Genomic DNA, 25219 nt, shown 5'->3' on the forward strand with positions numbered 1-25219 from the left:
ATTTATTTGTACCTCTTTCACCACTAACTTCACTAACTCGGGACAGTGTTAAAAGAAATTTTCATTCTAAATTACCACTGCCTGGAAAGTGTAAAGTTAATGTTATAAAATAACATTTTTGTGGCACAACTTACATAATAGCTTTGTCATAGCTTTACTTGTCTACTAATAGAATCATAAATAGTCTGAAGGAGTCACATTCAGAGATTCACAGATTCCCCAGAGTATACCTCAAAAAGAATACACACTAGAAAGAATAACAACCTTCACTTCTAGCCTTTTGGAGTAGAAATATAACCTATGAATGCTGTCCCTCACTTAAGTTTTGCAGTCATTTATAAATTCTTATTTATATCATGGTCCACAAAGAATTTTAGTGAAAAAGCTTTAGGAGGCAACAGAATTATTTCTGAAGACTCCATATTTCATCTTACTTGCTTACAATATTTTCATAACCACTGGAATTTAGGGGTAAAATAAAATTTAATATTTATTTATCTATATTTAATAGGACATAGAGAAATTGAGAGGGAAAGAGGAGATGGAGAAGGAGAGATATAGAGAGAGAGATACCTGCACCATTGCTTCACTGCTTGTGAAGCTTCCGCCCTGTAGGAGGATGCCAGGGGCTTGAACCTTGGTTCTTGCATTAAACTGAGATTTCTCTCTATATATTTTCATTCCTCTCTCAATGTGGAGTAGGACTGGGATAATTGTTTAATTTTCCAGACCTCTCACTGGTCAGAGTTATATTGGGTTGAGTTTCCAAAGGGATATAGTATAGTGAACTTACTTTCAAATACTGGGACTTTCAATATGTTTCCTTATATGCACACTGACACCCACCCCCCACACATACATACAAACAACTTTCACTCTACCAACATTTTACTGTGCCGAAGAAATATTGTAAGTTTCTCTTTCTCTTCTGACCTTTCTCTAGATAGACCTTTCTTCAAAGTTATGGCAAGATCATGAGACCAACGTAGGTATTAGGTGGTACTCTAAATGTAAAACAAAACCATTTGACAAGAACAAGTGGACAACTGTGAGAAAGTTACTAACAAAAAGATCAGACAAATTTTAGGAAATCCTGCAATGTGTGGCACAGTGTAATTTCTTCTTTTCTACCTCATCAGAAGACCTGTAAAAAATACACTATTTTAAAAGTTTTATGAAAGCATATTTGTACTTTTTAAACACTGCTAAAACTGCCCTTAAGGCAAACCATTTTTCTTCCAGTTTGTGGGTGATCCTGAAACTTTAGCCAAATGCTGTCATCTAATTTTAGCAATTTTATACTGGTCATTTGGATTTATGTGTTCTGAAAACTCACATCCAATATTATCATTATTGGTACAAAAATAATAAAACATAAGAATTATGTAAGTAGTTTTTTAAAGGGGGGAAGCTTTGTCTAGAGCTCAGAAATTTGAAATTTTACCACACAATGGTTATGCTTATTTGGTAATTATTTTAACAGCATGTTAGCACTATGACTATCTTCCAATGATTAAAATTTGTATTTATTTACAGCTGATTTATTCTGACTACTAGTTAAAATTAAGAGATTCACATCTGTAACCTTGGTGGCAGAAATAAAGGGGGAGAATCTTTAGGGTTGGTAAAAGTAGCTCACTTGGATAGCAGGGATTTTCCCTGTTTGCAAGCCAGTTTCAAGCCTAAGCCCCACTTCATTAGAGAAAGCTTTAGTGCTGTGGTCAGTTTAGTGATAATTCATTCCTTTAGCTATTGTCTATCTGAAAATCTCTTCTTTCCTTCTTTAAAGTTGATTCACAACCTAGTCAGACAAAGGTGTTTTTTTTAATTTTTTATTTATAAAAAGGAAACATTTCCCACCTAAACTTCAAGGACATCTTTGATGATACAAACCCAATTGCAAGGAAGACTAAAGCAGAAACAAACCAATGGGACGACATCAAATTGAAAAGCTTCTGCACAGCCAAAGAAACTATCACACAAAGAGATCCCTCACAGAATGGGAGAAGATCTTCACATGCCATACATCAGACAAGAGACTAATCACCAAAATATACAAAGAACTCAACAAACTTAGCAACAAAAAAGAAAATGACCCCATCCAAAAATGGGCAGAGGAAAAGAACAAGACATTCACTTCAGAGGAGATCCTAAAGGCTAACAAACATATGAAAAACTGCTCCAGGTCACTGATTGTCAGAGAAATGCAAATAAAGACAACATTGAGATGCCACTTTACCCCTGTGAGAATGGCATACATCAAAAAGGACAGCAGCAACAAATGTTGGAGAGGCTGCGGGGACAGAGGAAGCCTTCTGCACTGCTGGTGGGAATGTAAATTGGTCCAGCCTCTGTGGAGAGCAGTCTGAAGAACTCTCACAAGGCTAAACATAGACTTTCTATATGACCCACTAATTCCTCTCCTGGGGATATACCCTAAGGATTCCCAATAATAATAATGCCCAATTAAAAAAATATGTGTACATCTATGTTCATAGCAGCACAATTCATAATAGCTAAAACCTGGAAGCAACCCAGGTGCCCAACAACAGATGAGTGGCTGAGAAAGCTGTGATATATATATACACAATGGAATACTATGCGGCTATTAAGAACAATGAACCCAGTTTATCTGACCCATCTTGGACAGAGCTAGAAGGAATTATGTTAAGCCAGCTAAGCCAGAAAGCTAAAGATGAGTATGGGATGTCCCCACTCATCAATAGAAGTTGAAAAAGAAGAACAGAAAGGGAAACTAAAAGCAGGATCTGATTAAATCGAGAGCAGGGCACTAAAGTAAAAACCCTGTGGTGAAGGGAAGGGTGGCCATTGGGCTTCCTGGGGCAGCGGGTGGGTGGAAGGGCAGGGTGGGTGGTTGGAATGGGACACAGTCTTTTGATGGTGGGAATGGTGTTTATGTACACTCCTAATACAGTGTAGACATATAAACCACTATTTAACTAATATGAGAGGGGAAAAAATTGTTCATATGTCTAGAACTTCTTAAAACACAGACTGAGTCTTTTTAATACATAGACTGTCTTTGATATGTTGACTCTCTCAAAAGCCTAGACCAGGGAGAACAGAAGCAACTGGTAGCACAGCTATATACAAGGTGCTGGGTATTATACCCCAAACCCTAACAAAGGGACTTTCCAAAGTTAACCCAATCACCAAATAATGTGATGATAACGATAACTATCCAATGTCTTCTTGAACCCTGAGACAGCAGGAACCTCACATTTCAACTATAGAGCCTATATTTCCCCCAGTCTTAGAACCTTAGGGTGGGGCCCACTTTCCTGCATGCTTCTTTCAATCCAAATCAAATAATATTGCATCCGTGGATCGCAACCCAATCAGTGCAACAAGTGCCACCCCAGCATGCTTCACTTCAGACTGTGTCTAGAGACTTCAGGTGTGGAATGACAACCCTCCAGCTTCACCACTGGGGTGAGACCTTTCCTTTCATAGTATTCTCTAATTCCATTCCAGGTGGTCCACTCCCCAATAAAGTCCGCAAACCTAGATATAGTCCATGTCCGCTGAGATAGAGCATATGTTCACATGTTTCCATAAACTAGGGAAAAATATATACCTGAAAGCTGAAGTACACAAGAGCCTGCAGGGAATACCTCCCAACACTTCATCTGGACTATTCCAGTCTTTAGGTCCATGGTTGTTCAACAGTTTGTTTGGCTTTGTATGTTAACTCTCTCTTCAGTCATCAGGTTCTGGATGCCAGCACGATGCCAAACAGACTTCCCTTGACAGACGACCCCACCAATGTGTACTGGAGCTCCACTTCCCCAGAGCCCCACCCTACTAAGGAAAGAGAGAGGCAGGCTGGGAGTATGGATCAACCAGTTAACGCCCAAGTCCAGCGGGGAAGCAATTACAGAAGCCAGACCTTCTACCTTCTGCAACCCTCAATGACCCTGGGTCCATGCTCCCAGAGGGATAGAAAATGGGAAAGCTATCAGGGGAGGGGGTGGGATATGGAGATTGGGTGGTGGTAATTGTGTAGAGTAGAACTGTACCCCTCTTATCCTATGGTTTTGTTAATTTATCCTTTCTTAAAAAAAAAAAAAGAAAAAATAAATAAAACATTGAGAGAAAAAATAAAAGGAAACATTGACAAAACCATAGGATAGGAGGGGTACAACTCCACACAATTCCCACCACCAGAACTCTGTATCCCATCCCCTCCCCTGATAGCTTTCCTATTCATTAACCCTCTGGGAGTATGGACCCAAGGTCATTGTGGGATGCAGAAAGTGGAAGGTCTGGCTTCTGTAATTGCTTCCCTGCTAAACATGGGCGTTGTCTGGTCGATCCATACTCCCAGCCTGTCTCTCTCTTTCCCTAGTGGGGAAGGGCTCTGGGGAAGCAGAGCTCCAGGACATTTTGGTGGGGTTGTCTGTCCTGGAAAGTCTGGTTGGCATCATTCTAGCATCTGGAACCTGGTGGTTGAAAAGAGAGTTAACATACAAAGCTAAACAAATTGCTGACCAATCATGGACCTAAAGGCTGGAATAGTGCAGATGAAGAGTTGGGGGGGGGGGTCCTCCATTTTGTAGATAGCTAGTAGGCATATTTTAGTTATATTCCAAAGGGCCTGTGGCTATACTAGTGTTGTTGTTGTTTTCCTTTTTCTTTTTTTCTCTTGAGCCTGAAATCTGATATGCAAATGGATACAAGTTATTGTCTGGGGAGATGATATCATGGCTGGGAAAAGGACCAGAAAGCTGGATCAGGAAAGAGAGTGGCTCCCTAATATGGGAAAGGGGTATAAATATTGTTGACTATAAAAACCCATCGATGTAATGTGATCTGGGGCCCATATTTAGCTTAGGAGCCTATGTGACCTCTTCATCCCTATAGATCTAAGCTCACATTCTATGATCATGAGTAGGAACATTCTAAGCTGCCCCAATATTGACCCATCTTCTTTAGGTGGAGCACAGAGTATGTTGTCCATCCTCTCTTCGTAGGATGGAACATTCTCTACCATGGTTGATCCGAGTTGAGGGCAAGGTCCTATGGGGACCATAAAAAGGTCTATTGTGTTGTTCCTGATAGAAATGACCAGTAACAATAGGGAGAGGGATTTATTCAAGGTCTAGGCCCATCACAGACCAAGTGTTTTTTCATCTTTATTTGTTGGATAGAGACAGGCAGAAATCAAGAGGGAAGGGGTGATATGTATATATATATATATATCATATATGGAGAGAGAGAGAGAGTCCTGTAACTCTACTTCACCAATTGCAAAGCTTTTACTCTGCAGGTGGGGCCAGGGGCTCAAACCTGGGTCCTTGAGCACTGTAACATGTACTTTCAACCAGATGCACCACCACCCAGCCCCTAGATATAGTACTTTTGAGGGGAGAATTTTCCCACTTAAATTTTCCATTATATCCTGCTAGTCCTCTACTCTTCCTTAATATTCATCTTATCTTTGTCTTTGAGCTTTCTCATTTTTATTATCACGCTTCTTAGTGAATTTAGGTCAGGATTAAATTTTTGCGGCTCTTTGAACAATATGGATATGGGTGTTTATCTTCCTCTCTAATTTGGAGAAAATTTTCAGCTAATATTCTTTTTAAATTATATCTTTTTAGTGATTACATAGAGATTTACAAGATTATAAGATAACAGGGGTAAAATTCTACACCACATATACTACCAAAGTCTATATTATTCAAGGGTAAATTCTATTCTTTTTGTCTCTTTTGCCCTTCTTTGTACCCCTAGGGTACAAATGTTGCCCCTTTTGAAAAGCATTCTTGAAGACAATCCTATAATTCTCATATTATTTTCATTTGTGTTAGTGTTTTTTTCTTTTTTTCCCCTTTATTTAGGTGGTGGCTTCCTCTACTTTTTTTTTCTTTTCTCCACTTTAGCCTTTGACATCTGTCTTCCTGCTGGTGTAGCCCTCTACTGTGCTGTGATCAGTTCATTGTACTTTGTCCCTCTGATCAGTGTTACTAAAGTATTAAGTAATTTATCATTTCTCTGAATTTGTTGCAGTTTTCTTCCATTGTTCTTTTGAAATTCAGTGAGTATTCACAGTACTGTATTTCTGAAGCTTTCTTCAGGAGGTCTATAGCTCTATTGAATTTGGAGTTTGCTTCACTATACTGTCTTGGTCCATTATTGCAGGTGCTCTCTGGTTTTCTCGTTATGCTTGATTCCCTATGAAGACCAGGAGCTGCAGTTAGTGGTTGGGCAGTTCTGGACAGTCACCAAGGATTCTCAGTCACAGGTTTCTGGTTAAGACTATATTGCCAAGACACTGCCAGAATGGAAGTTTGAGGTTTCAGATGTATCACTGGTGAGAAGACTCTGAAAGTCCACACCAGTGGGCTGTTTTTCTGATTCTACCCCCAAGGTCTCATTACTCTAGAGACTGAGTTCTACAATGACTGCTTTCAAATGCTTGCAATCCTCATGTGGCTTACAGCTTTTGTTTCCCTCTTTTGCTACTGTAAGGCTGTAGACACAGAAGTGTAGTACAGGTGGGACTAGCTATACAAATAGCAGCAGAGGGAGCAAGGCCACAAAGGTGGTAGGAGCCAGGCTGCAAAGGCAGCATCTGTGGAGGTCCTAGTGACAGTGGAAGGGGTCTAGCCAGGTTGTGTGACTGGAATTGAGGTAGACAGGTAGCAGTTGGTAACAGTGAAGGAAGCATGGCTGAGGCCAGTGGCAGAAGCAGAAGGTTTCAGTTAGTCTGGCTGGGCAGTTGCGCTGAGAGCCCAGTAATGACTGAAACTGCTGGAACTTGACAGGATATCATGGAATTCAGTGGGGAGTGAGTTTTTATCTCTGAAGTGAACATTCTTACGCACTTGCTGTCTTGATTCTGTTGTCTGTTTGCTTTCCCTCTTCTTTTGTCATTGGGTTATGTGAGTTCCAATCATGCTTCTATGCCAGTTTTCCCATGTAAGTTGTGGTCTCTGTTGCGGTGGTAGTGTCTGGGAATTTTTCTTTTAGAAAGAAATTTCTCACTATATGGTTATGTGTGACTTGTTAAAACTATATACAATGAGGACTGGAGCTAGTAAAGCATACAAGTTACCAGACACAAAGACCCAGGTTTCAATGACTGGCTACTACCTGCAGGGGTAGAGGGGCAGATTTTCTGTAAGATTTTTTTTTTTCTTTCTCCCCTTTTACCCCCTTTCTCACTCTATTTCTCTCTGCCTCTATCATAATAAAAATAAGTGTGATTTTTATCATATGTCAGGGAGCAGCAGATCAATTATTAGTAGACAATCTGGCTAATTGAGAGATAGTTTAGATAACCAAAGATTAGCTAGCATTATAGAAGTTGGATTATGGTCAGATGTCATGAATCACATGAAAGTACATATGACAGCAAATGATTTCTGATTTGTTTTATTTAGTCAACCTGAAACACCTGGGGGGGGAAAATACAAAATTACAAAGAATTTTTTTTTTAAAAAAAAGGAAAGAATGACCACCAGGGGTGGTGGATTCGTTGTGCAGGTACTGCACTCAGCGATAACTGTGGTGGCAAAAGAAAGAAAGAAACATTTAAATCCAAATATAACACTATTTGATTAACAACATCACGAAAAAATAATTAATCTTTCTCCCCCTGCAGGTGGGAACCTGAGTGCTTGCACATGGTAACGTGTGTGCTCTACTGTGTACACCACTGCCCAGCCCCCAAATCTGCCATTTTTCAAATTTACTATAAGTCAGTTACCTCTTTCTCTCTTCCAAATTTGTCCATTTTACCTATTCTGTGAAAATGGTTCTGAACCCTGTAATTTTTTTTTGTTCCAGCTAACACTGAGGCTTTCTAAGCAGAGAGCAATGGAAAGACATGATAAGAGGGGGAGAAAAACAAAAAAACAAAACAAAACAAAACAAAAAAAACCCTCCCTTTTCTGGTTGCCATAGCCTGAGACCTAGATTCCTGAGAAACAGTCAACTCTCCAACACTAGAGTCCTACAGTACAGCTTTTCCTGCCATATCTTTCAGATGGTACTTCAGAGGATTTCTGAAAGACGGCTTCTTATGAAAAGCTTTCCTCAGCATGTTCAGAGGTAGATTTTCGAGCACATTCGGCCAGTGTGGCAGCACAAGGACCTCCTGTAATCCAGTTAGCTTTATCTGTATGTTTTCCAACCTGACTCTCAGCCTTAGGAAAATGAAATTCTTCATTATATCTCTGTCTCTGACTTCCCAAGTGAGAAATTCTCTTGAAAGTAATCCTATGATTAACTAGATACATTTTTGTTAAATGTTTGTTAAAACTACTATAAAATAAAAATATTATTTACAAGCATATGTTTTTTAATTTACTTGTGATTGTTTATTTAATTGAAAAGAAATGTTAAAACCAGTCAACTCAAGTTGAAATTTTTGATATTTTCATATTTAAAAGGAAGTCTTTTAATCTATTGTTTCCTATTTATTGTAATATTCAACAGCATAGTCATCATGAATTAAATATAAATCATTTAAGCTAGTAATTGTTTATATTTATTTTAGCAAAATCCAAATATACTAAGTTTAATTGAAGTATACTGTATTCTCTGGTTCTTCAATTTAATATATATTTAAATTCCTTTTGTATTTTGACCATAAATGTACCCTGGGTATATATTTTGCAAAGTTTTGGAAATATTTCTATCCAAAAAAAGAAAGAAAGGAATATTAGCTACGTTTAACAATTTTCAACCAGTTATGCCTAGAGAAATACTTATTGAAATATAGAAGGTCCGTTCTTACATGTTTGAAGGGAAACTTTAATCACAAAGCAGCAGGTTTGTAGAAATTGGTAATATAGCCATAGGTAACTGTTAAAGACATTCAGAAATTAAATGTAAGGAAAAGTTGGAAGAGAGGAAATGATTTTCAAATATGATAAGTTTCATCAGATGTCTAACTTATTTAGTTACCATAACTGAATGGCAAATGTCTAGAAGTGATTACTGAGGAGGTCATTGCCCATTGAAAACATATGACTCTTAAAACTTTTGTTTACTCATAGAAGTGTGACTGTGAGGATTGAAAATATATATGTTAACAAAAGCTAAACTTTTCTGAAAGTTAAGACCACCCTGCACTGTAACTTTCTCAGTTCTCATAAAATAAACTAGGTCTTATTTTGTAATTTCTTAGAAGAAAGACCACCAAAGGAAATCCAAGGTGTGACTACATGCAGTGATTCAATATATAGTCTGTGTGTGTGTGTGTGTGTGTGTGTGTGTGTGTGTGTATGAAATCAACATTTAATATTGCTTTCAAAATAATGTTCAAAATTGTCCAGCCACATGCATAGTCTACATGATCTGCCTTGGCTTCTTTCTCCCTTCTTTCTTTCCTTCCTTCCTTCCTTCCTTCCTTCCTTCCTTCCTTCCTTCCTTCCCAACCTCCCTGTCTCCCTTCCTTTTTTTCCTTCCTTCTTTTTTTCCTTCCTTCCTTCCTTTCTCTTTCCTTCTTCCTTCCTTCCTTCTTTCCTTCTTTTCTTTCTTTCCTCCTTTCTTCCTTTTTCTTCCTCCACCTCTTTTAAATTTATTTATTAATGAAAGAGAGGGGAAACTAGGACATCACTGGCATATATGATGCTGAAGATGAAATTCCAGAATTTTTATCAGGCTGTGCCTCCTTCCAGGTCATTCTTCCCCTTGTTTATAATTTAGATAAGTACCCCTTGAAGGCTGTGGAGAGATCAAGAATTTAAAGTAAAAAAAATGCTACATAACTCTAAAGGCACTGGAATAGAAACAGGTTTTGGTACATTATCCATATTCACAACACTTTCCAGTGGACTCCCCCCCTCCTTTTCTTAGTACTATTTGTTTTAGGCAACACCCTTAACATTTCAGATCTGTGGTTTCCTCATAATATAACAACATATAAAAAGGATTTCAACCTTATATAGTTCCTAGTTGGAAAAAAATAAAGTCAATATCCAATAATCCTTATTTTTAAGAATTTTTTTGTCAAACACCGGCTTAAATATTTTAGTAAGACAAATCATAGAGAAAGTCAAAAAAAGGTATGTAAGTCATAAAAATTTAATTAAAAAACAAAACTGTCAAGTAGAGGGCATACATAATGGCAAAATAAATTTATTATCATCCTGCTCAAATTATGTTACCAGACGTCCAATAACAACTAGTCTGAGAAGTCAAGCAGTATAATTCACTACACAATCAAAGAACGATTTTTTTTCCCAAGAAACTACTGACTCTAGGTGCTGATATTTTACTTACATAAAATGGACATCTTCTAGATCAATAGACAAAATTATGCAAAGATTTTGCTAGAGTGTTTTTTTAAGATTTTATTTATTTATTAATTAGAAGGAGAGAGAGAAAGAACCAGACTTCACTCTGGTACATGTGGTGCCAGGGATTGAACTTGGGACCTCATGCTGGTCAGTTCAATGCTTTATCTACTACACCATCTCCCAGACCATGAGTGTTTTTTTTAAATATTCTTTATTTATTTATTACTGGATAAAGACAGATATTGTGAGGGGAAGGAGAAGTGGGGGGGGGAGACAGAGAGACACCCGCAGCCCTGCTTCATCAGTCATGAAGTTCTCCCTCTATAGGTAGGGAAACTGAGTCCTTGTGCACTGTAATGTGTGTGCTTAACCATGTTCACTATATTATCATTTGTATTATTTAATTTCTTTCTTTCTCATTAAGCCTTTAACATTAAAACTTTACTAGTAGATTGTCGACAGTACATGTCAACAGTACAATGCAAAAAAATTAAAACTATTTTAAAGTAAATTGAATTTTATAATAAATATATTTTTAAAATAGAATGTAATATGTAGAGAAAATTTTTTAAAGAAAACAGTCACTTGACTATGGAAGGCTGAAAAGGTGTCACCTACTTGTTTCGGGTTACTTTATGCACCAAAACTTTGTCTGCAAAGTATGTTCTGTTCAGTTCAAGTGCCTATGTATAATACTGATATATGCATTTAAATAGGAAATTTATAATTTAAAGTTTTATTTGTGACTAACCCCATGTTTCATAATAATAGCGATTCATGTTTATATATTATACTTTTATATGACGTTATTACAATCAGCATTCTGATATTTAGTTCCAGAGTTTTCTAATTCATTATGGAACGTAAGGTCTCCTCCTCATTTAGCAACTAGTGATATTCACTGTGTTTACATTCTTTTGAACAGAGAAAAGCTGTCTATAGTTTTGCATCTTGTGACCTCTGAATTTTTTTCCTTTGAAGTTATGTAAATTAGGTTAGGCTAATTTAGATTCCCCATTGTTAGGTAAAATAAAATTACAACCTCCTTTGAGTGATAACTAAAAGAATATTCCTACCTTTATTCAACTCCTTGATAACTGAACTGACATCCCTACACTGATTATCGCATTTATTTAAAGTTCAAGAAGGTAATATTTGTTTTACACCATTGGACAATACACTAAGTGTCCAATGCTGTACAGAGGACATAAGTAAGAAGGTCAATGGTAAACTCAATATCTTGGTATATAGCATCCACATTTTCTTTTATGTAGACTCAATGATAAATTTTAATCATATTTATCAAATATATATTTTTGTGATTACTCTTGTTATTTATTTTTTTTACTCTTGTATTTTTTTTTTCCTCCAGAGTTATTGCTGGGGCTCGGTGCCTGCACCACGAATCTACTGCTCCTGGAGGCTATTTTTCCTTTTGTTGCCCTTGTTGTTTTATCACTGTCGTGGTTTTTATTATTGTTATTATTGATGTCGTTGCTGCTGGAAAAGACAGAGAGAAATGGAGTGAGGATGGAAGACAGAGAGGAGCACAGAAAGATAGACACTTGCAGACCTGTTTCACCGCCTGGGAAGTGACCCCCCTGCAGGTGCGGAGCTGAGGGCTGGAACCGGGATCCTTACGCTGGTCCTTACACTTCGCGCCATGCACACTTAATGCGCTGCGCTGTCAGACCCCCTACTCTTGTATTTTAATAGACATCGTATATAAGTTTTAAACATGGGCTGTCTCTGTGAAACACTTGGAAAATAAGGAAGAAAACTAAGGAATGTGGAAATTATTTAAATAGCATGTAAGTCAACGTTGTCACTAAATTTCACGAAAATGATTGAAATCAGTGCCCCTGTTCAAAACTATGTGTTTTCTTTTCTCTGGAACAAGATTTTTTGAAAAATATGTAACAAGAACATGTTTGGAGACCGTAAAAGAGGCCATATCTCAGAAACACTTGTTTTATGTGTGCACAAAATTAAATCAATAAATGCTTGAAAAATGAAACAAAAAAAAATCCAGAAGATGTCAAATTCCAAAAAGAGGATAAGTTGTGCTTTCCAAGTATTCACAAAGTCATAGAAGGGATAAAGTTTGAAAAATATGGAAAAATAACATAGTGACATAACACACAAATGCATTTTATTTATCTTGGCAAACAAGGTATGGGATAAACTCAGAATATTCTAAACAGCTTTTCATTTGGCTTCTTATTCTGAGTTTTCAATCTTACAGACATTTCAAAAATTAAAAAATATATCTTTATCAACTTTAATGTTTTGTAATAGTTCATTTACCAAGGAAAAACAGAAACAGGCTGGGACTATCAATCTACCTGCAAATGCCTATGTCCAGCAGAGAAGCAGTTACAGAGGACAGACCTTCCACCTTCTGCATCCCAAAAAGAATTTTGGTTCATATTCCCAGAGAAGGAGAAATGAAAGGGGAAGATGACCAGAGGGCTCTGAACTCCAATTCCATCGGACTTGGAGAGAGAAAAGGAAAAAGAAGAATCTACCAGTGAAAGCTGATAAGTTAGAAACCTATTACCTTGACATTAATAAAAGCATATTCATCTACAAATTTTTTAAGAAGACATTAAATTGTAAGTGAAAAAAATAGCTTATGGGGAAATTTTTTTTTAAAAAAAGATTTCTCTTATTCTGTCTCTGAGCATTTGACTTTACACTTTAGTTATGTATTCCCTAAGAATTTGTTTATATAATCATGGTACAGTTACCAATTTTAGTAAGTTTAACATGGATAGAATATTTTTCTTATCTTCTTCAATCAATATTTCTATGTGAATTACTCCAAGTTCCCTTGTAAATTTTTTCTTTAAATTTAGAATCTAGAATCTAGCCTAGGCTCTTTATTGTATTTACATCTCATGCTCCATTAGTCTCTTTTAAGTTAACAATGTATCTTTGTCTTTCTTTGTCATTCAGACATTGAAACTTGCAAAGCAACTTAAATTAGAAAGCACAGGTCGCTCTGATCCTACCAATTCCAACCTCACAATGTTTTTCTTTGCCATTCCCTTTTCTTCTCTATGTCTCACTTCAACTACAGTGAGGACCCTGGCTACTATCAGCGAGTTCACTCTTTTGCCTGCTTTTATAATAACAATATCAATCAGATTCCTAGTTTTAAAATTACCTGGATTCATTATTCTTACGCCACTAAAACCATAGCATTAATTTGAAATACTATTTGTAATTCTTGTGTTTTTCCTCCATCCTTGTTGATTTGATGTTTACATATGTGATATATCTAAACACTTGTATATCCCTAAATGTAAATATAAAGATACTCTTAGGTTGCTATCACTTATCCCTTATAGGAAGCGATTTATCAGGCCCCAATCTGTATTTTTATGTGACTGTTTTGTAGCAACTTCATTTTATTTAGTGCTATGATTACTTTGTTCGGATGTATTTTATTGTTGTTCTTCCCCTTAAAGTGTGATTTTTTGGGGGTTATATTTAATTCCAGTGACCTCTACTTATAAACTAAATATATAAAACAATGAGGGTTCAGGACACTTCACATAGCCTTTCTGTAGAGGTTGGATTAATGTAGCTATCCCTCTTGCCCCATTCTTTTTCTTTGCTTTCACGATGTTATTTTGATACAGCTAAAAGTTCAACTCCCAGTCTTTTCTAATGAGGGAAGCGTAACACTATCCAGGCGTCTCCCAGTACAGTGATCCTAATGTCATTGTTCCACACAGTCTGATTTATGTCACTTTGGTTAAAAATCAGCCACACACTAGAAACCCCCTGGGGAGAGGTGTGCACTGGCCCCAGGCCTTAGTTTTCTTCTTGTTTTCTTTGCCTTACCCAAAATCTGTGGCTAGAGGGACCTGCTGTGTATTTGTGAAATTATCCTCATAGGAATGACAGAAGAACTTTGGCCTCCTTGAAATAATTTACACCTAATTTAGCTCAAGGAACATAAATGATAGAACTGCTTTATATCATCAACGAGAAGAATCATGCGTGAGATTTTTCATGTAAGGTTTGAGCATATGCATCACTTTCTATCTTCTGGGACTAGAAAATCTTACAAACTATGAGATTATTTTTGACAATACAGTTCTAAATTCTTGGGAGAAAAAAAGTCAGGGTAGATGGCCTGGGGCCAGTCAGGAAACCCTTAATCACCCAGAAAAACAAGGAATGGGAGAGGTCATTATTCTTAGTTGGCCAGACTGTAAAACAATGTTTTTAAGTCTTCAGATTTATAGCAAAGCACCTTGAAATATCTCAGGCAATTAGGAAGAACAAAACTGTTCCAAAAGGCATTAAACAAGAATTTTTTGTTCGTTTCTTTCTTAAACAAATGAAAGTGTCTAAGCATCTTAAAATCCGATTAGGGAGCTTTCCTACATTATCTATTAATACATTCTTTCACCATGCTAAAATTAGAACAATGTTAATTTTAGGTGGCATAATAATTCAATAGACAAAGAAAGGAATTGGGGACAATATGCACACATCTATTATTTTCAAGCATATGCTGTGACTATAATATCTTCCACCTGCAAGTGTTAAAAGACTATCAAGAGTGACTAGACAGCTTTCAAGTGGGTGGGCCATAAATGGTCAGTATTCATAAATACTGAAATTAAAGGCAGCAGTAGAGATTAAGAAGAAAATGAAATTATTACTTGCTGAGCCCTACACTGTGCCAGACTTTCTCCTAAACCATTTGGTTATAACATTTTATCACATGTACATGCAGTCATTAAATATTAACAACTGTGAAGCAAGAGTTTATCAACACTCTAATCTGTAACCCTATTGTTTAAACAGTTTGCTCAAGCTCACGTAACTGGCACATGGCAAAATTATAATTAATTCCTAAAATCCATGTTCATTCTAAAATTCTGAACTATCAATAGATAGATTCACATGGAAGTAGAACTTAAATATAACAAATGTGTCATAGCATTTTACCACAACAAAAATTAACACTGGACTTACTTTTTTTTTTGTTTATTATTAGAAGCAGAGAGAAGTTGAGAGGGGAGGAGGAGGTAGAGAAGGAAAGAGACAGAGAGATATCCACAGCCCTGCTTCACCACTTGAGAAGCTTTCCCCTTGCAGGTGGGGACTAGGAGCTTGTACCCAGGCCAATGCACATTATAATTGTGTGCATTTAACCAGGTGAGCCACTGCCTGGAACCAACAATGGACTTATCTATACACAACTCTAGCAGTAACTTTTTATCAGCCTATTTATGATATTGTTTCTGTTGTTGTTGTTGTTTGTTTTGTTTTTTTATTGGCACCAGGGTTATGAGGCTTGGTGCCAGCACTACAAATCTACTGCTCCAGGTGGCCATTTTTTTCTTTCTATTATTTTTGATAGATCAGAGAGAAATTGAGAGGGGAGGGGAGGTAGAGAAGGAGAGAGACAGTGAGACACCTGCAGATTTGCTTCCCCATTTGTGAATCATCCACCTGTAGGTGGTGAGCAGGGGCTTGACCTTGGGTTCTTGCATCATGATATTGTTTTATCATTACAGATAAAGCAAGACCACATCAATTTTATTGTTTCAGAGAGAGAGAGAGAGAGAACATCACAGCACTGCTGTCCCATCCATGAAGCTTCCTCTGGATGCCATGATTCTTCCATAGTTTTGTCTAGATTGGAATCCAGGGCTTTGCACATGGAAAAATGCCTGCCTTGTCAGGTGAGTTATCTCTTGGCCTCAACATGAATTCTTGACTCAGAAAAAGTCATTGAGTGAATATTGAGGAATCATTGGAAACACTAACAATTTTTGTCTAAATGCAAAAGTAGTTGCAGTTAAAAATAAATAGGAGGGTTGGTGGGGGTACACCTGGTAGAGTATGCATATTACCATGCCAAGGACCTAGGTTCAAGCTTCCTATCACCAACTGCAGGACAAGCTTCAGAAACGGAAAAGCAATGTTACAGGTCTCTCTCTCTCTCTCTCTTTTTCTTCTATCCCCTCTCCATTTTTATATGAATAAAAAAAAGTGGAGGAGGGGGAGAAATGGCTGTCAAGAGCAGTGGATTTATTATATAGGCAACAAGCCCCGGACCGGGTGGTGGTGCACCTGGTTAGATGCACACACTACAGTGCAAGGACTCGAGTTCAATCCCCTGATCCCTACCTGTATGGGGGGAAGCTTCACAAACTATGGATCAGGGCTGCAGGTCTCTCTGTCTCTCTTTCTCTCAATTTCTGGCTGTCTCTATCCAATAAATAAATAAAGATAATTAAAAAAGTAAAAAGCTGCAGCAATAACTGGTGGCAATAGAAGGAAAGAAGAAACAAAGAAAGAGAAACAAGGAAAGAAGGAAGGCAGGAAGGAAGGGAGGAAGGAAGAAGATTAAATGTATTGTATAGTGTTATACATAAAACAGAAGACAGTTATAAACAAAGTATCTGGCAGTTAAAGTTACATGAACAATTTAAGTACAAATAATTTAAAAGCAAAAAGTATTATAAAACACATAAAAACATATGCAAAAATGTATACCAATAGATAATATAAAAAAATTAATGAGAAGAATAAAAATAGAAAGTACAAACTTAAAAAGCTGAAAGAAATAGGATCATATGTTTATAAATTAATACATCAATGTGGACTGACCTCACATTTTGGAAGAAAAGTTCATTTTATATCATAAAGTAAAGCACTGCTAGTTGTTATTTACAATAAACACTTGAAAAGTTGATTCAGAATGGCCAATGAAACATAGACAAAACATATATATCAAAAGAAAGTAAATTCTGCTAACCAAAAGTCTTAGAAGACTCTCAAGATTGCCTATTCACCTAAGTGCAGTCTATATAACCTCTTAGCCTAAACCTCTTAGCCTTATACTATCATGATTAAATAAATTTATATGACACACTTGGCCTTCAATAGGAAAATTATCTAATTTAATATCTAATTATTATATCTAAAATTAACTAATTTAATCATACAGAACTTTTAAAATTTCCTCCAACTGGTAGGGAAAAATACAAAGTCACAGACTTGAACTAAAACAATGATTTAATATACCATTTATGGCTTGAAAATGAAAGGGAACACTTGACAACATATTCTGGTAGCCTCTAGAAAGAGTTGTTGAAGCAAATACCATGCCCTCCCCCAACTGACAGCCCCAAAGTAACAAGAACTTCAGTCTTACAAATATAAGCACCTGTATCAATGGCAAGAATAAACTTCAAATCAGAACCTTAGCCTAACTTACACCTTGAGTTTAGCCTTAGGAACCTTACAGCACTGTTTCAGATTCCTGAGCTACAGACCTATAAGCTAAAATAAAATGTGTGAGTGAGGGTCGACAGCATAATGGTTATGGAAAAAGACTCTCATGCCTGAGACTCCAAAGTTTCAGTTTCAATCCCCTGCACCACCAGCCAGAGCTGAACAGTGCTCTGGTTAAAAAACAAAAAAAGAAGGAAAAGAAAGAAAATGTGTGGGGTCTTAAGACACTAAGATTTTGGTGATTGTTATGCAGCAGTTGAAAAGTGATTTACAGAGGAACTGAAGTCATAATTTATTAAACAAAACAAAAGGTTATACTATAAAATGCTGTAGTATACATGTACATATGTATATATGGAACATATTCACAAACATCTTTCAACATAGAAAAAAACCTCTCAACGTAATAAAAATATCTATTCAATAAAATGAAAAGAAAGTATAAAAGCATCAGTGAAAGCAACCTTTAATTTACGCCTTTCCAGAAGGTATTATTTTCAGAGAAATTAAAAAGGAAATTCAGGATCCAAGCTTATACACATTAAAAAAAGATTTTTCAGGAAGGAAATTGTATGGTAAATGTTGAGTGCTATTAGAAGAGTAAGAAAGGTTAGAAATAAATAGATCCTATTGAATTTGTTTACAACAGAAGTTATTGGTGACCATAACAAGGGATATTTCAATGAAAAATGTGAGAACAGGGAGTTGGGCAGTAGTGCAGCGTGTTAAGCACAATGCGCAAGGACCGGCATAAGGATACTGGTTCAAGCCCCCGGATCCCCACCAGCAGGGGAGTCACTTCACAGGTGGTGAAGCAGGTCTGCAGGTGTCTGTCTTTCTCTCTCCCTCTCTGTCTTCCCCTCCTCTCTCTGTCCTGTCCAACAACGACGACATCAGTAACAACCACAATAATAACTACAGCAATGAAACAACAAGGGCAACGAAAGAGAATAATTAAATATTAATAAAAAATTTAAAAAAGAAAAATATGAGAACATTGATTAAAGTATTTTTCAGAAATTTTATAACTAAACAATAGAGAGGTTAGAAGTAGTTGGAAGGGAAAGTTATATTCGAGGGGCCTCACACACATGTGTAATTTTACTGATTTTGACTACTTTTTCATTCAGAGATATTACAGAGGCAGACCAGGTTCAAATCCCTGGTCCCCATTTGTATCGCAGGATACTCAGATCTAGAGTAACTCTCATGTGATACTGGGTCTAGAACACCTGTTTCCACACTCATGATAAAACACACACTCTACCTGGTGAGCTGTCTATTTGATCCTGGCAAAAAGATTTAAGTATGGTAAATATCTATAGACAAATGAAAGAGAATATTCAAAGAGGTAGAGATTAATGGAAGGATTTCTTGAAGCACCTTCTTCTTCTTCTAGCGTTTGCCCTTCTTCCGTAGCCAGTCAACAGCATCAGGTTGAGCCTGATGTCAAGTTTCGAGACCTCCGTTGAATCTGGAGAGGTGGCAGTCGTTGACTATGTGGGTCATAGTCTGTCTGTAGCCGCAGGGGCAGTTCGGGTCATCTCTGGCTCCCCAGCGATGGAACATAGCGGCACACTGGCCATGGCGATAGCGATTGAGGAGGGCCCAATCATAACGTGCTAGGTCAAAGCTGGGTTGACGCTTGCAGGGGTCTGTGATGAGGTGTTTGTTCTTTACCTCAGCTGACTGCCAGCTCTGTTTCCAAGAGACTGGAACAGAGTTCAGTGTAGGTGTAGGGGACCAGATTGGGTGACGAGACGTCAAGCGTTGAACAGGGTGGGCGAAGATATCCGCATATATTGGCAGTTTTTCATCTACACCATGCCTCAGCCTCGCGTGAGCTTAATGTGCAGCTTGGTGATACGAGAATCCGGCATGAAGCCCAGCCAGTCTATCTTGGCGTTACTCTCGATCGCACTCTGTCATTTCACGAACATCTCATAAAAACTGCAGCAAAGGTGGGCGCGAGGAATCACATCATTGCAACACTGGCCAGCTCCTCATGGGGCGTGAGCGCTTCCACACTACGATCATCATCTTTGGCATTATGCAATTCCACCGCAGAATACTGTGCCCCAGTATGGTTCCGTAGCCCCCATGTCCACTTGGTCGATTCCAAATTATATTCCTCCATGAGGATAATTTCTGGAACCATCCGTTCCACCCCGGTTCCATGGCTGCCAGTTCTTAGCAACATCGTCCCGCCAGATATTCGTCGGGATGCGGCATCATCTAAGTTCATTTCCCACGTCTACGCTCGACCGGACCTTGAAGCACCATTTTCACTCAAAACCCTTTAGGTGTGAAAGAATAAGACTGGAGACTAGAACTAGTGCTTATGGCTAAAATCGAAAAAGTATCTTCAAAGGAAGTAGATTCAATCTATTCCAAAGTTTATTTTGGAAGGTATAGACAAGAAGAGTTTTGTGTGTTTGTTTTCTGTTTTGTTTTCTAACACATTTTCCCATAACATTTGTATCCTTATAATGGTTTAATTGGAAAACTGGAGTCTAGAATTAGATAGACATGGATTTGTATTCTCCCCATGTGCTAGATGTTTGACAGTAGACAAACTCTAAACTTCAGTCTTCTAATCTGTAAAATGTGAATGTTAATTTCTATTATAATATTATGATCGTGTAATTAAGATGATACATGATATTGACCAGCATGTTAGACATGAGAATCAATGATTAAATGTCTACCACTCATATACTTTAGCTCTCCAGTATGTTCATATATGCTTACTCTTTTACTCTTAATAGAATGGTAGAGAAAAAGAGAGAGAAAGTGCAAGAGACTGTAATATCCACCAAAATTTACTTCAATGTGTGGGGGGAGAGGCAGGTTTAAGCCTGGGTCATGCACATAGAAAAGCATCACGCTATCCAAGTGAGCTATTTCACCAGCCCCATACACCCTTACTCTGACCCAAATAGTATTTCCAAGTATAAATTTAAACTGAAACTAATCTCACAATGAAAGTCATAATAAACCAGACAAAGACTGTCTAATAACCAGCTACATAACTAGTTTGCAAGATAAGCAGATTAATAGCACTAGGTAGTATTACTAGAAATTCTCCACACTTAGGAAATTTTAAAGAGCCTTTGTGAATTGTATTCTATAGTTTTCCACATAATTTTGCTATTATTTAATGCCATTATTATTGTTGCTAGAGCTATATGACTCCTGGCTGTCCTTCAGACAGAGATACCAGAGCACCAAAACTCCTCCTGGTGCTATTGGAAGTAGGGTCTGGATTCTAGTTAAATCTCATTTGAGAGCAAGGCAATGGCGCAGCCAGTTGAGCTCACACACTACCATATATGAGCACCCAGGTTCAAATCCCTGGTCCCTATTTGAATCGCAGGATACCAAGAGTCTCAGAGGCACATGACTTGTTTGAGCGAGCTTGGAGGTGATGTCACAGATGTGTGCCTCTATATAAAACGGATAGAAAGCAGAGAAGCCCCAAAGGTTAAAGCCTATTTTTTTTATTTACATGTTTTACAACAAATCAAAAGTTCAAATTTCAAAGTGGCAAATTCAGCCGATTCTTCAACAATTTGTTTGGCTTTGTATGTTAACTCTCCTTTCAGCCACCAGGTTTCCTGATGCCATCAGGATGCCGGCCAGGCTTCCCTGGACTGAAGACCCCACCAAAGCATCCTGGAGCTCTGCTTCCCCAGAGACTCACCCTACTACGGAAAGAGAGAGGCAGACTGGGAGTATGGATCGACCAGTAGACGCCCATGTTCAGCGGGGAAGCAATTATAGAAGCCAGACCTTCCACCTTCAGCAATCCACAATGACCCTGGGTCCATGCTCCCAGAGGGATAGAGAATGGGAAAGCTATTGGGGAGGGGGTGGGATATGGAGATTGGGTGGTGGGAATTGTGTGGAGTTGTACCCCCCCATCCTATGATTTTATTAATGCCTCTTTTCTTAAATAAATAAAAAACAAAAAAACTAAGTGGCAAATTCAAGCAGGAAGCAGGACAAATAATAGTGACATAAGTAAATAACCTAGGCTAGCAATAAGCAGTAATTGAGTCTTAAACATTCTGGATCCAAGTATCTAAATGCCTGCTTTTCTCAATAAGCTACTAATTTCCTTTTCCATCTCAGGGGCCAACTCTCTGTTCATGAGAGCTGTTGCTCTTTGACCACATCCATATTTGAGGAATTTTCAGGCAACTCATTGAGTGCAAAGTCCTCTAGGTACTGAGTTATACATTAAGCCTGAAGTTATCAGATATCTACTTTGAATACTTCTCTATGCCCACCTGCAGGAGGGTACTCGACAGAGTAGTTAACCAGGGCTGTAGGTATCTCTCTGTCTTTCTGCCTCTCTCCCTTTCTCTGTTACCCTCTATACAAAGAGACAAAGTGGGGGGGAATGCAGACGTTCAGGCACCAAACACCAGTGATAACCCAGGTGGCAAAAAAAAAATAAGCTAAATAATTGAAGCAAAGCTAGAACCTTTTCAGATAAGCTCTTTTGCATACCCTATTTCATGTCTTAATTCATTTGAATTTCTTTGATTTAAATTTTTCATTTTTTGTTCTCATAAGAGTGGACAAGAACAGATATAATTGAGGATTTTGCAATAAAAATTAGAAAACTATCTCCTATGACACTAAAATCTATGATAATTTAGGACAATGTCATAATAAGTAGGATCTAGAAAGATTTTACAGGATAATTTATCCAATAGTAATACTGGAGAGAAATCTTCTTTATTATTTTTAATTAATTAATTTGAAAAAAGGAGGCATTAACAAAACCATAGGACAAGAGGGGTACAATTCCACACAATTCCCACCACCAGGTTTCTGTATCCCATCCCCTCCCCTGATAGCTTTCCTGTTCTTTATCCCTCTGGGAATATGGACCCAAGGTCATTGTGGGATGCAGACGGTGGAAGGTCTGGCTTCTGTAATTGCTTCCCCGCTGAACATGCGCATTGACTGGTTGATCTATACTCCCAGCCTGCCTTGGAGAGAAATCTTTTTTTTTTTAATATTTATTTATTTCCTTTTGTTGCCCTTGTTGTTTTATTATTGAAGTTATTATTGATGTCATTGTTGTTGGATAAGACAGAGAGAAATGGAAAGAGGAGGGGAAGACACAGAGGGGGAGTGAAGCGACACCCCTATAGATGAGGAGCCCGGGGCTGGAACCAGGATCCTTACGCTGGTCCTTGGGCTTTGTGCCACCTATGCTTAACCCACTGCAGGACTCCCTGGAGAGAAATCTTATCATTATCCTGCAATATAAACATGGTCAGGTGAGCCTATCTTTATAGGATTATATGTTGAGAATATTCGGTATGTTTTTTCACACAGTTCCATAACAAAAGAAAAATTTTGCAATGCATCTGAACAAGACCAACTAGTAAATATTTAATGACTACATATTAAGAGCACACAAGTACACGTGAGTGTATACAAATGTGAAAGTAAATGCCAACACAGGCGAGCCAACACAGGTGAGCAAATTGAATAGCAAACTCAGTAAGCACATAAAGAATTGTTTATATTTATCAACATGTGGTGTACTGCCCAGAAAATCAACAGAATTCGGTGTGAACCTTGTTTTCGCCACTTATTAGCTTGGCTAGCCAGAATTCTCCCGAAGAAGCAGTACAAATACCTATGCAGAAAAATATTTACTATGAGAAGTTGGCTCATTCAGTTGTGAAGGGTTGGTCAGTCCAAATTCAAATGTTGGAATACTGTAGCAAAAAATACATTACAGTTTAAGTCCAAAGGAAAGTGTGGGGGTTAGGGAGACAGCATACTGTTTATGCAGAAATATTTCATGCCTGACGCTCCAAAGGCTTCAGTCCCCAACATCACTATAAACCAGCATGGGAGCAGTGCTTTGGTGAAACAGGAAAAAAAAAAACAAAAAAACAGGCATACCTGGTTGAGTGCACATGTTACAATGCACAAGGACCAGGGTTCAAGCTCCCGGTCCCCACTTGCAGGGAGAAAGCTTTGAGAGTGGTGTCTCTGTCTTTCTATCACCCCCTTCCCTCTCAATTTCTGGCTCTCTCAAGCAAATAAATAAAAATAAAAAATTTTAAAAAGCAAGTGTGTGTGTGTGTGTGTGTGTGTGTGTTATTTCATGATACAGGGAAAGAGGAAGATCATAGTATCCCTTTGCCATATGTGCTGCCAGAGATCAAAGTCAAGACTTCATGTTAATGCATGTAGCAACATTTCCAGGGCTATTCAAAGACAGTTTGCTAACTGAATTCCCTCCTCTGTAGGGGAGAGCAGTATTTTGTTCTTTTCCAAACTTCAACTGATGGATGAATAAGGCACTTAAATTAAAGAGGACAATCAGTTTTACCCAAAGTCCACCAATTTAAATGCAAGTTTCATCTGAAAGCTCCCTTATAGAAGTCTCCAGTATAATGTTTGACCACATATTATTGTGGCACCAGACTTATATTACACATAAAATTAACCATCACACCAGTTGTGCAAACCTAGGTAAGAAAACAGTCCTTTCTGAACCTCAGTCTCTGTGCAAGTAGGTTAATTAACATTCATCTTTTAGAGTTGTGGGATTATGTAGTATAGTTAGCACACACTGCACAAGTGACAGAAATTAGTGTTATTCATCTACATATTTACATGCTCAGAATTCCTTAGTTGTAATTGATGTATTTAAAGTGCAGTAAAATTGCTTAAATGGAGATAAAAAGGTTTTCATATTGTACTCTTCAGAATTGATACAGAGTTAACACAATGAGAGAGACCAGAGTACCTCTGAGTTCTGGCATATATAGTCCCAGAGATTGAAAATGGGACCTTGTGTCTGCGAATCCTAAATTTAATCATTGAGATATCTCATCAGTGAGGATGTGTTATTCTTATTTACTCTCTATGCTTATAAAGTACTATATTTTGTGGCTATTCCTATAGCTTAATTTAAAGCTTCATTTAATGTGATGCCCCAATCCACACCCAGATGTGTATTAATGATCAGTAACACATGTTCTACCACTCTGGGGGCAATTATATGCCATCAAATTCATCTGAAATGTAAAACCATTGGCTTCCCTGTTTTAAAGAATTTTTCACCATCTTGTATGCAATTCTACGGGGAAAAAAAGTAATATTAATGACCTTTCATTTGGAAGATTAAAAGATTTTTTTTAAAAACGGATGACTACAGCCAGATAAAATAGAGAAGTTGCTCATAATCCCTAACCTTTGTTCCAAATTTAACCAAAGCCTCTTTGTGAGGTTTGAGAATGTTCAGTGTTTCTCCCTAATAACTCTTAATTTTTGCTTTTCTCTGCAGTTTCAGACTCCAGCTGGAACCAAACACATGAGATGAGATTGTTCTCATAATATGTCCAGCCCAGTTTTCAGACTTGAAAGATTCTGATAACTGAGATAAAATTTAGAATCAGCAGCCAAGTACTTGGAAACTCTTATGAACTGTACCTTCCAAGTTATTTCCAATATGAACTCCTATAACTGAAGATAAATATTACCTCTAATTAGCCCTCTATGCCTTAGACACATGTATCTGGCATTATATTAAGATAATACACACTTAATGCTCTTCTTGAGAATTATGGTTTTGTAATATTCTAATAAATTATATTATAGTCAAAAGAAGGAATAGATAAAAATTTATTATTTAG

This window comes from Erinaceus europaeus, chromosome 4, assembly GCF_950295315.1.
Source record: "Erinaceus europaeus chromosome 4, mEriEur2.1, whole genome shotgun sequence".
NCBI classification, from domain to species: Eukaryota; Metazoa; Chordata; class Mammalia; order Eulipotyphla; family Erinaceidae; genus Erinaceus; species Erinaceus europaeus.